Here is a 13,774-nt window from a genome sequence, read left to right on the forward strand (position 1 = left end):
CCGTTTTTTTCTTTTTTTGAAGATTACAATTCATTTTGCTTGATGTAAACAGAAAGAAACAAAATGTGGTCAGGGTCATCACGAGTAATCACAAAGATTACAAGCATTAGAATCTCAATGTTTTGAAAACAGAGAATTTACCACACAAGATTTTAATATCATGTGTTTTTCAAATTAAACTTAAGATTTGTAAGCATTGCTTTTAAGATAAATTTTGAAACTATACATTCAAAGAAACATTTCATCTGTGATTAATAGAGTAGTGAAAAGAAAATAAACTGGTTAAAACACTAGTCTTAAATCCACAAAAGATTATGTCTTTATTTAAGCAAACTGCTTCAACCTGTAATTAAACAAAGTGCTCACAGAGAGCAGTAGTGAAATTCCACCAGTCCTTGGCTAGGTGGAGAAATTTAATAACCCGATCAGATGTATCAAAGAGCCTGGAAATTCATGGGACTGACATGCATGGGGTGAGCATATAATGACAAGGAAAAAAATTAAAGGGTAAACAATATTTGCATATCTGTTTTCCATACTGGGATAACAAGTTTTAAGATTTTCTACTGCATGTTTACTTCTTTGAGCACGTGTGTTCTGTTTTGGAGTTATAATGCTTCTGCTTAGCATACTGCATTGGTAATTACTTTGAATTATGAGGAACAACTATGGCTCTTTTTGGCTGATTCCTTGAGTTTCTGAGACACTATGTGCTTTCTGGAGAGTCCATTCCAAATAAAGAACCATGGATGCTGACCAGCAGCGTGCATCCATCAAGCTTTGGCTCAGCAGATATCAAGAGCTGGCAGAAGTCCACATGGAAGGCCGCTCAGAAAGGTCTGTCCGGCACTCCTCTACATTGCCTAATGCTACTTTGAAACTAGCATTTCAGTGGAGCTAACTTTTGGAAAAGCATTTATAACTTTTTAGGAAACCTATCTGAAAAAAATAAAATTCAGAAGACTAGAATCATCTCAGGATACTTAATTGAATCCTGGCGACTAACTTTCAGCGACCAAAACAATGTCCATGATAGTTCAGATTTTTCATTTACATTAGGACTTCTATCTTTCAGAAAAACATTACAGCATTTAGAGGAAGATGGAAAACTGTGCATAACTTCCCACAGCCAGCAAAAAGTATGTGATGAACTAGATTTCAACTGATTATCTTTAGCCTCAAATGCTTTATCTCAGCATCTCAACACAAATGCAGCCTCTCTAAGGCACTTAAGGGCTTCCAAGGATTACAGCGTTATAATGAAATGTTTTAAAAGACAGGACAACAAAGGACTTACAGGAGGAAGGCATTGTAGTGCAGTGGGTATAGCCACCACTTGTAATGCCTGCTTCTCCTATGGGAATACACATTTGAGCCCACAGATACCCTGCGTGCTAGCCACAGGTAGGCACCAAGGAGGTTGGTAATGATGGCTCAATTTCTACCACTCACAGAACTGATCCAAAAGGACTTCCTGACTCTTGCCATCAGCCTGACCCATCCCTGATTGTTGTGGCTATTTGAGGATTGAACCAGAATATACTGCTTTTTACAAGGGCTTCATGTTTAATTCAAAACCATTGTTTTATTTAGGCATCTCTGATCTCTCACTTTGGCATGCTACTTCTATCAGTGTAGAATAAGCATTAACTGAATGAAAATCAAGACAGAAATATTAAAAATAAAACTTATTATGAGGTTTCAACCAGTATTTCTTAAAATACTTCCATTTGCTGTAGTTGAATCACATGATGGTCCTAATAAGTAGGAAGGAGGAGATATTAATATTTTCAATAAATGAAAGCCTGGATCAAGGATTGGTTATAGTACATTTCAAAAATGAGCTTCAGACTTGAATGCTTTCCCAAGATGGTCATAAATTAAGCTTAACATTTACGCTCCTGTAATTTATTTTTATTTTTGGAATGTGATTGTGAGATAACCTCAGATATTCAATCACTTAAGATGTATTCAGATGTGTTCTTAGCAACATACAGGAAGCACAGAATAATGAATCAAATTCTATACAAGGCCATATTTCTACTCGATGGCTAAATAGACAGAGAAAATCACTAAGCCCTGTATTTTTAAAATTGTATTCTTAAGCTAGCACGATACAATAAATTTTTAATTTATAATACAAAACAAGTGATAAGACTATACGAAATGAATCCAGTAACACAATTTATTTGTAGATTTTCAAGAACATACAAGTATTTAAGTATTGTTTCAGATGGGTTGGTTAGGTCTGATTTGTCATGGGAAATGTCAGCACAGGAAGAAATCTGCTTATGAAGGCCTGGCTCTTATTCATGACTCAACATCAATCCATTATGTGACACAACAAGTCTACATTCTCGACTTCCTTTCTATTAAAAAAAATGAGGATCTTGCCTATTCAGTTTCTCAGATCGGCTACATGTCAGATCTGTGAGTTGTGCAAGCCTCACAGTAACACATTTACTCCTACTGTTAACTTTTGCAGTACCTCCTGCTTTGAAGCCAAGGCAAACCCAAACTTTAGAAAAAAAAAAAAGAAATAGTGTAGATGATATCCCATTTCTATTTTAAAAGCACACAAGAAAATCAACATACTCTTCCATGGAAATATATTTAACAAAAGCAAATTTGTTTACAGTAGCAGCTTTTCAAGTACAGAGGCTCTAAAAGGCTTTAATTTAGCCAATATTTTCTCAAGATATATGTATTGACTTCCTATAAGAAAAACAGTTGGTCTGTGTGTGTCATTTGTTGACATATATACTACATAACATATTAACCAATATTCAAAATGAAGGATAATTCTTTGATAAAGGGAAAAGGAACAGATAGCAGGAAAAGAGATGTAGCATGGGTTTGCACCATGCAGAAGATCCTTGTGAAAGGAGCAGTTCTTTGTTTGAGATGTAAGAAATGAATCCAACAAGAGTGTACAGAAATCAGAATATGGCAGGCAGATACAACAGTACATGCAAAGACTTAAAAAATTACCGCCAGACTCTCCTAGCCAAGATCTTAAATGCACATCTAAACTATGAATAATAAAAAGGTAAAATGACAAACAAAATCTCATAGGAATCATGTTTATAATTGCACCATCATTTAAACTAATTTATGTGAGAGTTGTGATAGTGAGTTTATCACAGTCCTTTCAAAGAGTGCTCAGGCTTCAGAAATGTTTCTAGTTGCAGTGTCCAAACATGAAGAATGTAAGCTTAAAAATTTAAATAAATTTGTAAGCTAGTGGGAAGGTTCAGGTTGTTCCTCGGGAAAATAAACCAGTCTTTCTCATTCAGCATTTCTCATCTGAATCATAAAATTTCTCAATTCCCCAAACAATAACATGTAATAAGAAATGTCCTAGATGCATGGGAGAAAAGTTGATTCATTTCACACACTGCATGCCTAAGGGTATTAGGACTTAATTCTTGTGTGGTATCACCAATTGAGTACTGCATTGCACAATAAAAGCATAAAAACTATTTGAAACAATTTCCTTAATTTCAGTGTGTCATTCTAAATACTTACTAATAGTGTTCACCTAAACTGAATGATTACAGCTATTATGTGCGAAATGGAAATTCTTTCACAGCTGTAATTCAATGTTGCATCTCTTTTAACAAATCGTACAAATTTGTTTATTTGCGAATCTGGAACTTGAATGACACATCAACTATCTGAATTTCCTTTTTCAGATAGATACATGCAACTTTCAGAAATATGGACCAAGGACAATATGCAGTGTATCTCTATTTACAATGACATTTCACAGGATTCTCCTTACTGGGATTCTACAATGACACTATAAACTCACATAAGTATTAATTAGAGAATTCATTGCACAGCTTGAATCAGTGAAATGAACAGTGAATGTCTTACACACAACATGGTACACTTAAAATGTGTCAAAATCAGTGGTTTTTAAATGGCATAGTCTAAATTTTAATCTATTAGTCCAGCATTTCAATAATCAAATATGGAAGGTAAGTATGTTAGGAAAAAAATTATTAACACATTTCTTCAATATCACAAATGATATAATGAAATTATATTCACTTAACTTACATTTAAACTATGAGTAAAAATTTATTTTTAAAATACAACACATAATGTAAATTGACACTTCATTAAAAAATTGACAGGAAAAACCTATTTTGGGTTTTCCACACCAGTTTCCTTTGACCTTCACACAGCAGAACTACTTATTTACTTTTCAGTAGTACAAATTCAACTTCTCGGAGAAGGGGGGTTCTATGACATCAGCTGCAATAAGTATGTTGACTTCCTCTAGGGACAAGGTGGAGGATAGGAAGCAACAGACATCGAACAATGAAAGAAATTGGAACACCAGACGAAAGCACTAATCGAAGGAAGGCAGGAGGAGCAGATGGCTTGGGAAGGAGACATGTGGGAATTATGGGGAAAGGAAGCAATTGGCAACGAGTGGGCTGAATGCCAAATCTGTGAAGGGTCTGAAGACACTGGGGACTTGGATGGGATGTGAGTCAGCTGCCTTTGACCAAAATATCACACCAACAAGGGAAATCAAAGAAACCTACAAAGACAGACAGGAAACAGAAAAGGACCAGAAAAAGAACTGATGACATACCCCATCTGAACAATTCCTATTCTTTAGCATGGGAAGGAGAGATGATGGATAATTTTTTAATGCATTCATAAATTTTTCTCCTAGCTCAATTTTTGACTTTCATGACTTTAGTCAACTTGCATGTGAAATTATACAATCTTTTAAAATTTGTACTTATTTTTTATAAATGTTATTTGTCACTCATTATCATTCATACATAACCCTATTCATATAAGCCATAAAAGATTGGGATGACCTATCCTGTTTTCACTGAACTGACGGGATTTCTGGGACAAGATTTTATAGCACTCACACAACAAGAATATTGGAAAAAAAATTAAGGGGGCTAATCATCCTACCCAAGTTGAAAGCCTGAAAAAGAAAAAAAATCGACTAAATATGCTTGATTATTATGGTAAAACACAGTGATGATAGATAATTATTTCTACATATTTCAAAGAATGGTAGGATCTTGAGTCAAAAATACTGATTTACATTTGGACTATTGCATTGATGGAAATTAATAGAATACAAGAAAATCATTTCTGTAATCTGAACTATTTTTTTCAGTCAAGTAAAAAGCACCTATAGCCTATTTGTGGTATGTTATCTTGAGAATAGGTAGGGGGAAAAAATCAAGGCAATCTTGTCTCAAAATCTAATACAAGTCTTTCAAAACTGTGTATGTCATAAAGGCTCATATCATCTAAGAATTTTATACATGAAAAGATAAATGTCATTTAAGGTGTCCTGTTTAAGTGCTAAAATGGAATAATTCAGGATAAGTGATAAGGTTACTAAGAGCAAAATTATGGAATTTCAAACTAGATACTGAGCAGAGCTTGCTACTTCCAATATAGTACTAATATGTTAGTTTATTTTTCTATGTTTTATCAAAGCTATACAAAATTGTTAAAACATTGCAATAATATTTTCCTTAACTCAAATTCCTTCTCCTGATTTTTCTCATGGCTACTTACTTTTTTTCAGCAGTAACAATTGAAATGTTTACAGCTGATTTGGCGTGCAATGAAACCACAATTCATACAGTTAACTATAAGACATTTAGTTGACTCTTCACTCATTCACAATACTTAATATGAATCCCCATTTATAGAAATAGCAATGATCACATGTTAAGTCTCAATCTCATTACTTTAACACCTTTCTTGGTAAAATTCTAGCCTTAAGGATAAATTGTCTTTGTTTATCTGTCTATAGGATTTAATTGAATCACAACATTGTTATGTCTATTTTTTTTTTGTGCAGCTACTAAACTTAAAGTTTTATACTTCTTTCTTAAGTTATCGATTTCATTACTGTAGTTGATATGAACTGGAACTCTTGACTACACCAAGCCCAGTTTCAAAACCACCATAATCTTCATTCTGTGAACTAACCTCTCCAGATCTTTATAAGATTTTAGTTTTTCACACCAAAAAAGAGACACAGTCATCTGAAATTCAATTTACATTGATAACATATCAAATATTGTTAAGTTAACAAAAGTATGGCATCCATCACATATCAACACTTTCTACACCAGTCGATTTGAGAATGCAGAGTACAACAGAAAAAATGTTCAGTATTTATCTTGCAGCATTATTCTGAGTATTACATGGATCAATAAGTATATAAATCTTAGCACACTGAAAACGCTGCATCATGTGTTTTCTCTTGTCATCATCTCCTTTTTCTTCTTCCCTGGAACCTAAGTTAACAGGTTTAAATGTGTCCTAACAGAAAGACAGTCACTCAGTCATTGAATTGTCGAGCAAAGAGAATGTTGTATTACAAAGCATCTGAAAAGGAGCAAGTTCCTAAAACACAATAGCTATTATGATTACTCTATCAGTCAGCTTCACAATACTACAACAGAATATTTAATATAACTAACTTATACAGAGGAAAGGCTTATTTATCAGAGCCATGGTCCTTGCCAAGCTCAGTTACTGTGAAAAAATCACTGGGCAAAAAGCAGATGACCATGGTAGGAGCTCATGTGGGAGCGAGTGGCTACATACTGAAGAGTAGCAAAAAGAAAAAGGACAAGCAAGCCAAGCTTTTTCCTTTAGCAACAGCCCCTTGTAAGAGCTTCCATCCAAGGACAGGTCTCACATGGTTCAAGGTCCTCTCACAAATCCCACCTCACCAGTGTTTCACTACTTTGTAATAATGACTAAGCCTCCATTATCCATAAGGACCCTAACCATATTCAGACTTTATTAGCATTCTTGATGTTCATACAGTGACCCTTTGTAAAACCTAATACATTTGCTTGAAATTTTTACATGAAAAAAATAACACTATTTTCAAGACTGTATTTCAGACTTAAACAGAAGGGCTAAACACAAAGCATTAAACATTAACTTCCAACATTCAATAGGCATTTATGTGGCAGGTATTCATAAGTGACCAACGTTCCTGTAAATATTCATTACCCATAGCTTTCAGCTATCACACCTCATAAACAAATGCATGGACATATCATCATGTTTCACTACTATAATGGTATCCACTGTATTTCTCTTTTATCATATGTTAAGGTAAATTATGTACAGTTGTCTGTTAGTATCCCAGGGAGACTGGCTCTAGGACTCCGTGTTGATAGCAAAAATCCATGGTTGCTGAACTCCCACAACAAATATTGGAGTTTTTTCATATAATACATACATATACCCCTGGGGACCTGTAATCTTTCCTAAATTAGTTATAATATCCAAAGCCATGTAGGTTATATAAATAATGGTTATATTATGTTTCTTATGAAATAATAAGGATAGGGCCCAGTGTGGTAGCCTAGTGGCTAAAGACCTCACCTCATATGAGCTGTGATCCCATAAAGGTGTCACGGCCCAGTTTTCCATCCAGCTCCATGCTTGTGGCCTGGGGGAGCAGTTGAGGACAGCCCAGGGCCTTGGGTCCCTGTAACCACATGGGAGACCTGGAGGAGGCTCTGGCTCCTGGCTTTCGATCAGTTCGGCTCTGACCGTTGTGGCTACTTGGGGGGGTCAATCATCAGACAGAAGACCTTCTTCTCTGTCTCTCCTCTCTGTATATCTGACTTTACAATAAAGATTAAACAAATCTTTAAAAAAAAAAGAAATAATGAGGATAAAAAAATGTACATGACAGAGGCAATATTTTTTTTTCTCAAAACCTTCAGTCTATTGGTTAAATCAATGGATATGGGCCTTACAGATAGGAGAGATGAATGCAGTTGATTCTGTTATACTAGTTATCAACTAGATAATATTAAATATTTTATTATCTTAGCCTATGAAAACATTTGTCCTTATAAGTATCAAATGACTAAGTTTTAGTACTAATCTCTCCTCCACCAAAAAAAAAAAAAAAAACCACAACACTATTTCTATTTCTTTGCATACAACTCAAAGAGATGTTCATTTTAGAAACACAATAGAAAATATGAAAAAGTGACAACTAGGCAAATTGTGACTCAAGTAACTGTGCTGATCTTCTCACAGATAACAAAATAATCCATGTAGTGAGCCTTTTACCAGCAGTTAGGATGCACACTCCGCATAGAATGCTGGCTTCTGGCTTTGGCTCCCTCCTAATACAAATCCAGCGGTTGTCCTCTGACAGCTGAAACAACTGGGCTCCTGTGACTCATGTGGGAAATCTGGTCTTAGGGTAAGCCGGGATCTGGGAGCCTAGCCAGTAAGAGAGAATTCCTCTGTCCCTGACTCTCTGCTACTCAAACACATAAATTAATGTTAAAAATAATCCAAGCCAACAAACATAAAATGACTGTCAAGCTTTCAAAGGAATTTAATATTACAATGTTTTGGCATCTATAACTGTTTCTTTTTCTTTGCTATGTACTATTCATTCCATTGAGAAATCTGAAATTATGTTAAAAATTTTCTAGGAAACTGTTATTAAATCTACATATATGTTTTACTCAACTACATGTACATGTTTTACTCAACAACATCCTGCACTTTAACGTCTCTGTGAATAATTCAGTCCTTATTAAGATCCAGGTAAATAGTTTTGATGTATATGCTAATCCATGCTTATTTTTGTTTATTCAAAGGCAACTCCAGGTTTGAATTTGACATTATTTCATATAGTTTTTAATTCCATTGCTAATATTATCTTTACCTACTCTCAGAACTTAAAAATAATCTCTCCAAAATGCAGTAAGATAAAGGAAATAAATCAGTGTTCTAGTACATATGATTGCTGCTGTGGATCACAAGGAATCCTGCGGTTCCCCGAATCATCAATATGAGAGAATTTCCTTTACTAATGACAGCTATTACTAAGTCTCAAAAACAAAATACAAAGCAATTAAACTTACTGTCACAGTTAAACTACTTGCATGTCCAACTGTAGATATTTTTTTAAAGTCTAGAAAAACACAGAATATTAAAATAAAGTATTTAAGGCCTCTTTCAGCTATTCTAAGAAATACATACCAAAAGAATTCTAAACAATTCTCTTCTTGTAGAAGAATCAGAAAATGCCATATATTCCTGGTTTATAATCATCATGGATCTAAAATTTGGATCATCATCCAAGCCAGAGTAAAAAGAAATGACTTTAGACTACCGAAAATACAGGTGCAGCTGCACTTCAATTGCATATTTCCCTGTTTTATAGGGTGTGTCTTTGTTCTCACAGCTGGGAGAAGTGTACTTCAAATTTCCAACAAAGAAACTCACCACATTAAAGAACCCTAAAAATTCTTATGAGCAAAACTGTAACAATCACTGTGTAATTTTCAAGGGCCTTTCATAACCATACTATGTGTTTTAATCTCCTGCTCATCTGTACTCAACACATTTTGCAAAGTGAATTAACAACAGAAATGAAAACAATCATTTTAATATAAAGCTTAGGAAAGAAGACTCACATAAATACTTTAACAGCCAACATTTCCTAAGAATTTGCTTTCAGTTTGTGACAAAAGACACTGGAAATCATGTCATGCAGTCTACATATGTTCTATGTTTTTATTTTAATTATTCAATTTTAGGTTTGCCTCAAGAAAGAATATAAAACAAAAACAATTATGATCTACACAGGAACTGTGATTTTGAACCCAAACTTGTGATGTTTAATCTATTCATTTCCTCAATATGCTTTTTATCTCTAGCATTGCGTCAGTTCAACAGTCAAGTTGTACAGAAAATACACAGATGGTTTGAGACACAGTAACAGTTTCAGAAGTTACATCTTCCAGCATATGGAACAACACCATGGACCACTGGTAGGGCAGCATTTAAACCATTTAAAAACTATTTATACATGAGCATCTTGGCATAATTTCATGACCATAAATTATTGCAACTTTGAATGACTTGATCCTTGATTGGAAATAGTTCCAAGATTGAACCTAAGCTAATGAGTGGGGTAGAGGAATAAACATCCCTCTGCATCATAAAAGTAAATGAAGATTTGATAATTAACTGAATGTATTGGCACAAATCAGAAACTCTTCTCCAACTCAATAAATGCCATAATAGTACGCTTGAAGGATTTCTTAAGTGTGATATTTCTATAGCACTTTTATGCTTGGGATGTCACAGAAATTAACATACACACAGTTTACAACCATAATTTTTAAATTAACACATCTCAAAATATCTACTATTGAAACTGAATCCCTATACTGTAAAAGCAGGTCCCAGACTCATGTATGTCTTTTAGTCCAAAATGTACTTGTTTTATGAAAAGGGATTCAGTGACTTAAGGGGTGGCTCCTGACCATTATAAATTCCCTAAAGAGCATTGCATTATAGACCAATCAGAGGATACTTACACGCTTCAGTGACCATCCGGGAACTTGAACATTAGCTGGTCGTACTCCTCTCAGACTTGATTTTAATCTTTAAAAACCATCACCCTAATTCCTCAGAGAGCCTGGGAAATAAGCCTTAGCTGCCCAGGTCCCAGCTCTGCGTTTTACAATACATATCTACTTTATTCTACCACCCTGATGTCAGTGATTGACTTTCTGTATGTCAGGTGAGTGGACCACATTCGGGGGTCTTACAACAAAACTGCCTACTAGGTTGTGTGTTGTTTGGCAAAACTACATGAGCTATGTCATGAAAAAGAATAATCTATACACTGTGTCCAGCTTCAGTCTTTCCAGTCTACTTTGCAGTTGGTCAGGAAATTTTAACTTCCAGAGCTCCAATGACAAGGCACTTGTCAAAATCACTTGCAATTTGTCACTGATCAGTTAAATCTAGCGGTCCAATGTCAATCTCCACATCACTTGATCTGCTGGCTGCAATCCACTCAGTCACTGTCACCTCCTTAAAAGTCTTGATTTGGTTTTCTTCTTTTCTCTGAAATCTCCTACGTTTCTGGTGCTCTTTTGGCATCTTCTCCCTGTGCTTATAGTTGTGGATCTCTTTCCTTTCCACCAGCACCCACCCCCTTGATCAGCTATGTCTGCTGAACTTAAACAGCATATGTGCACGAACAACCCCCACACACATTAGGACGCGTTATGTTGTTCTGTAATTAATAAAATTCCAATGACATTATAGAGCAAAGCTTTTCATTTGGCGCAGATGTTTGACCTACGAATTAAGATATGTTTGAGTATCTGTTCTGGTTCTGGCTTGTATTCCAGCTTCCCGCTAACATAAACCTGGGAGGCAGTTTTGGTAGTTCAAGGATTTGGGCTTCTGCCACTCAACAGGAGAAACATAGACCGAGTTTCCTGATTCCGAAATCTGCCCTGACCTAGCCCCAGCCATTGTAAGATTTGGGCAGCAAACCAACAGATGGGGCCTTTCTCTCTTTCTCTCTGCTTCTCAAATTAGAAAAGTGAACACTAAAATTTACTATTTTTTCATCCTACACATCTGTCATGGGAAGACAGAAGCGTGGAACAGAATGTCCCCTGCATATAATTCCTGGGCTTGAGTTGTCAGTGCCCTCTGTGCGGTGGTGCAAGAGCGTGCGCGCGCGCGCACACACACACATGCGCGCGCACACACACAACTTTACTTATAGTGAATAGAAAGTTCCGCCATACTAGAATTTCATTTTCATGTTGTTCTGTCTGAGTCCCTGAAGTTGCAATAGTCATTCAGATCTGTGTGAAGCTAGGGAGCAGAGTCCCTCCTCCACCCAGACAGAGGGGAGGGCTCCACAGTGATGAGGATGTCTACCACAACAGAATTGTTCCTCTAGCCTCAACTTCAACTTGGAAATTCTGATTCATTCATCCAACTGCTTATTTGACATTTACATGTAATTAAGTATTTCCAAATGTTCATGTCTAAATCTGAGCTTCTGATACAAATGGACCTAAAAATGTTCATAGAAGCATGGAATTAAACTATAAGTTTTGCTGCACATTAAAAAGAATCCTAATCTTTATTGCTCACAATTTTTAAACATGTATTTTTATTTGTTTATTAATGTATTTATTTATTCAAAATACAAAGTTACAGACATGGAGAGACAGGGAGAGTCAGAAAGAGAGAGAAACATATCTTCTATCAGCTACTAGTGCACTCATCAAACGGACACAAAAGTCAGAGCTGGACTAATCTAAAGCCAGGAGCCAGGGGATTCTTCCACGTCTCCCACGCTGACACAGGGGCCCAAGCACTTGGGCTGCCTTCCACAGTTTTCTGAGGTGCATTAGCAGGGTGCTGGATCACAAACAGAAGAGCCGGGACTTAAACAAGCACCGATATGGAATGCTAGTGCTGCACATGGTGGCTTTAGCAGCTCTGCCACACTGTTTTCTCTCATAGATTTTAAAAACACTCTTTATATGAATGCATTTCATACCCTTTTTGCACCCAAATAAAATGTATACACTTTGCTTTCATTTCCCAAAAATAATGTGGAGTACCTTTGTGCTTTACACCTTAAATATGCTTAAATCAGTGGCAGCTCAGCTGACCGTATCATTATTTTTCACTTACTCACGTCAATCAGTTAATGTAATCCTCAACTCTTTCTTACAAGCTACACAAAATCCATCAGCAAAGTTGGTTGGTTGTTGCTACGCTGTGTTTTCAGAATCAAATGACTTCTGAATACCTCCACTCCTAATCTCCGTTTATTTCTTGCCTCAATCACCAGGAAAGTTTCTAACTGGTCACCCTTTTGCAAATACGATCCTTCACATGTTTCTACAGACAACTGAGTTTTGTGATGAGAAAGTTAACTGAGTTTTTTCTCTGTAGACAGAGGAAAAAGCCAAGTTATTTACAGTGTCTGCAAGGCCCTACTGAGGGTGGGTTACTTGCTTCCTGCCAACCTGGTGACATCTCCTACAACTCTCTCCTTGGGTCACATCGGTCAACCAACATTGATTCTTCTTTTAAAGATGTGTTAAGAAAGACCCTAAGAACTTTAGGGTCTTTGAAGTAGTATGTCTATTATATTTGAATTGTTATATCTGTCTCTATCATTTGTTTAGTACAGCTTACTTTTTCAAATTTTTCAGGCATGCAGTCTCTAATCAGCCTATTCAACACTTCAGTCCAAAATGCTTTCTATTGTTTGTTGTGCCTTTTAACCACTTAGTTTTCTATAGGACATTAAGTTAAATATACTTTGTGTGAATATACATGCATAGATTACAGAATCCTCACTTGTTTTTCTTAGTCCTGAATTTTCTGGGCTCAAAAATTTCTTGTATGTTCAGGAAAGACATGAAGGAACTCAAGAATAATAAGAATTTCAATGTGCTTTGATCATTGGGGTAAGAAAGTGAGAATTACAGATAATGGGTATTAAATTGTCCAGATTAAGTGAAGACAAAATAATAATATTTTAATTGTCATAAACACAAAAAAAATGTTATCAATAATAAGAGAAGCAACTGTTACCACACAATCTCCAATCCCTGTGTTTTGACTTGATTTGCTAAAACTACTGTTTCCACATTGAGTTTGAATTTCCAAGTGAGTTTTCAGCACGTTTAAAAGTAGAGCAGGGTCAACCAAATCGCTAGAATTATAAAAATGCTTTGAGAAACTCACTTTGTGGATTCCTATCAGTGCAGGATAAGTGCTTAATTTTCTTTCAGGATTCTAAAATCAGGCCTACTGCAGTCATCTTTAGTTTTGATACTATTCAAATTTTATGTGATCATGTTAACTACCTGTTTACAAATAATATAAGCATGCATTAGATTTAAGCTGTCTCTGTCATGATTGTGTTTTTCTACAA

The 13,774-nt window shown here is 35.6% G+C and overlaps 1 protein-coding gene across 1 annotated transcript in view; it reads right to left on the reverse strand.

Moving 5' to 3' along the window:
- The window catches only part of ROBO1 (roundabout guidance receptor 1), a 404,089-nt gene that overhangs the window by 128,043 nt on the left and 262,272 nt on the right, over positions 1-13,774 (reverse strand). The window lies entirely within an intron of this gene.

The sequence above is a fragment of the Ochotona princeps genome, chromosome 3, assembly GCF_030435755.1.
Source record: "Ochotona princeps isolate mOchPri1 chromosome 3, mOchPri1.hap1, whole genome shotgun sequence".
Lineage (NCBI taxonomy): Eukaryota > Metazoa > Chordata > Mammalia > Lagomorpha > Ochotonidae > Ochotona > Ochotona princeps.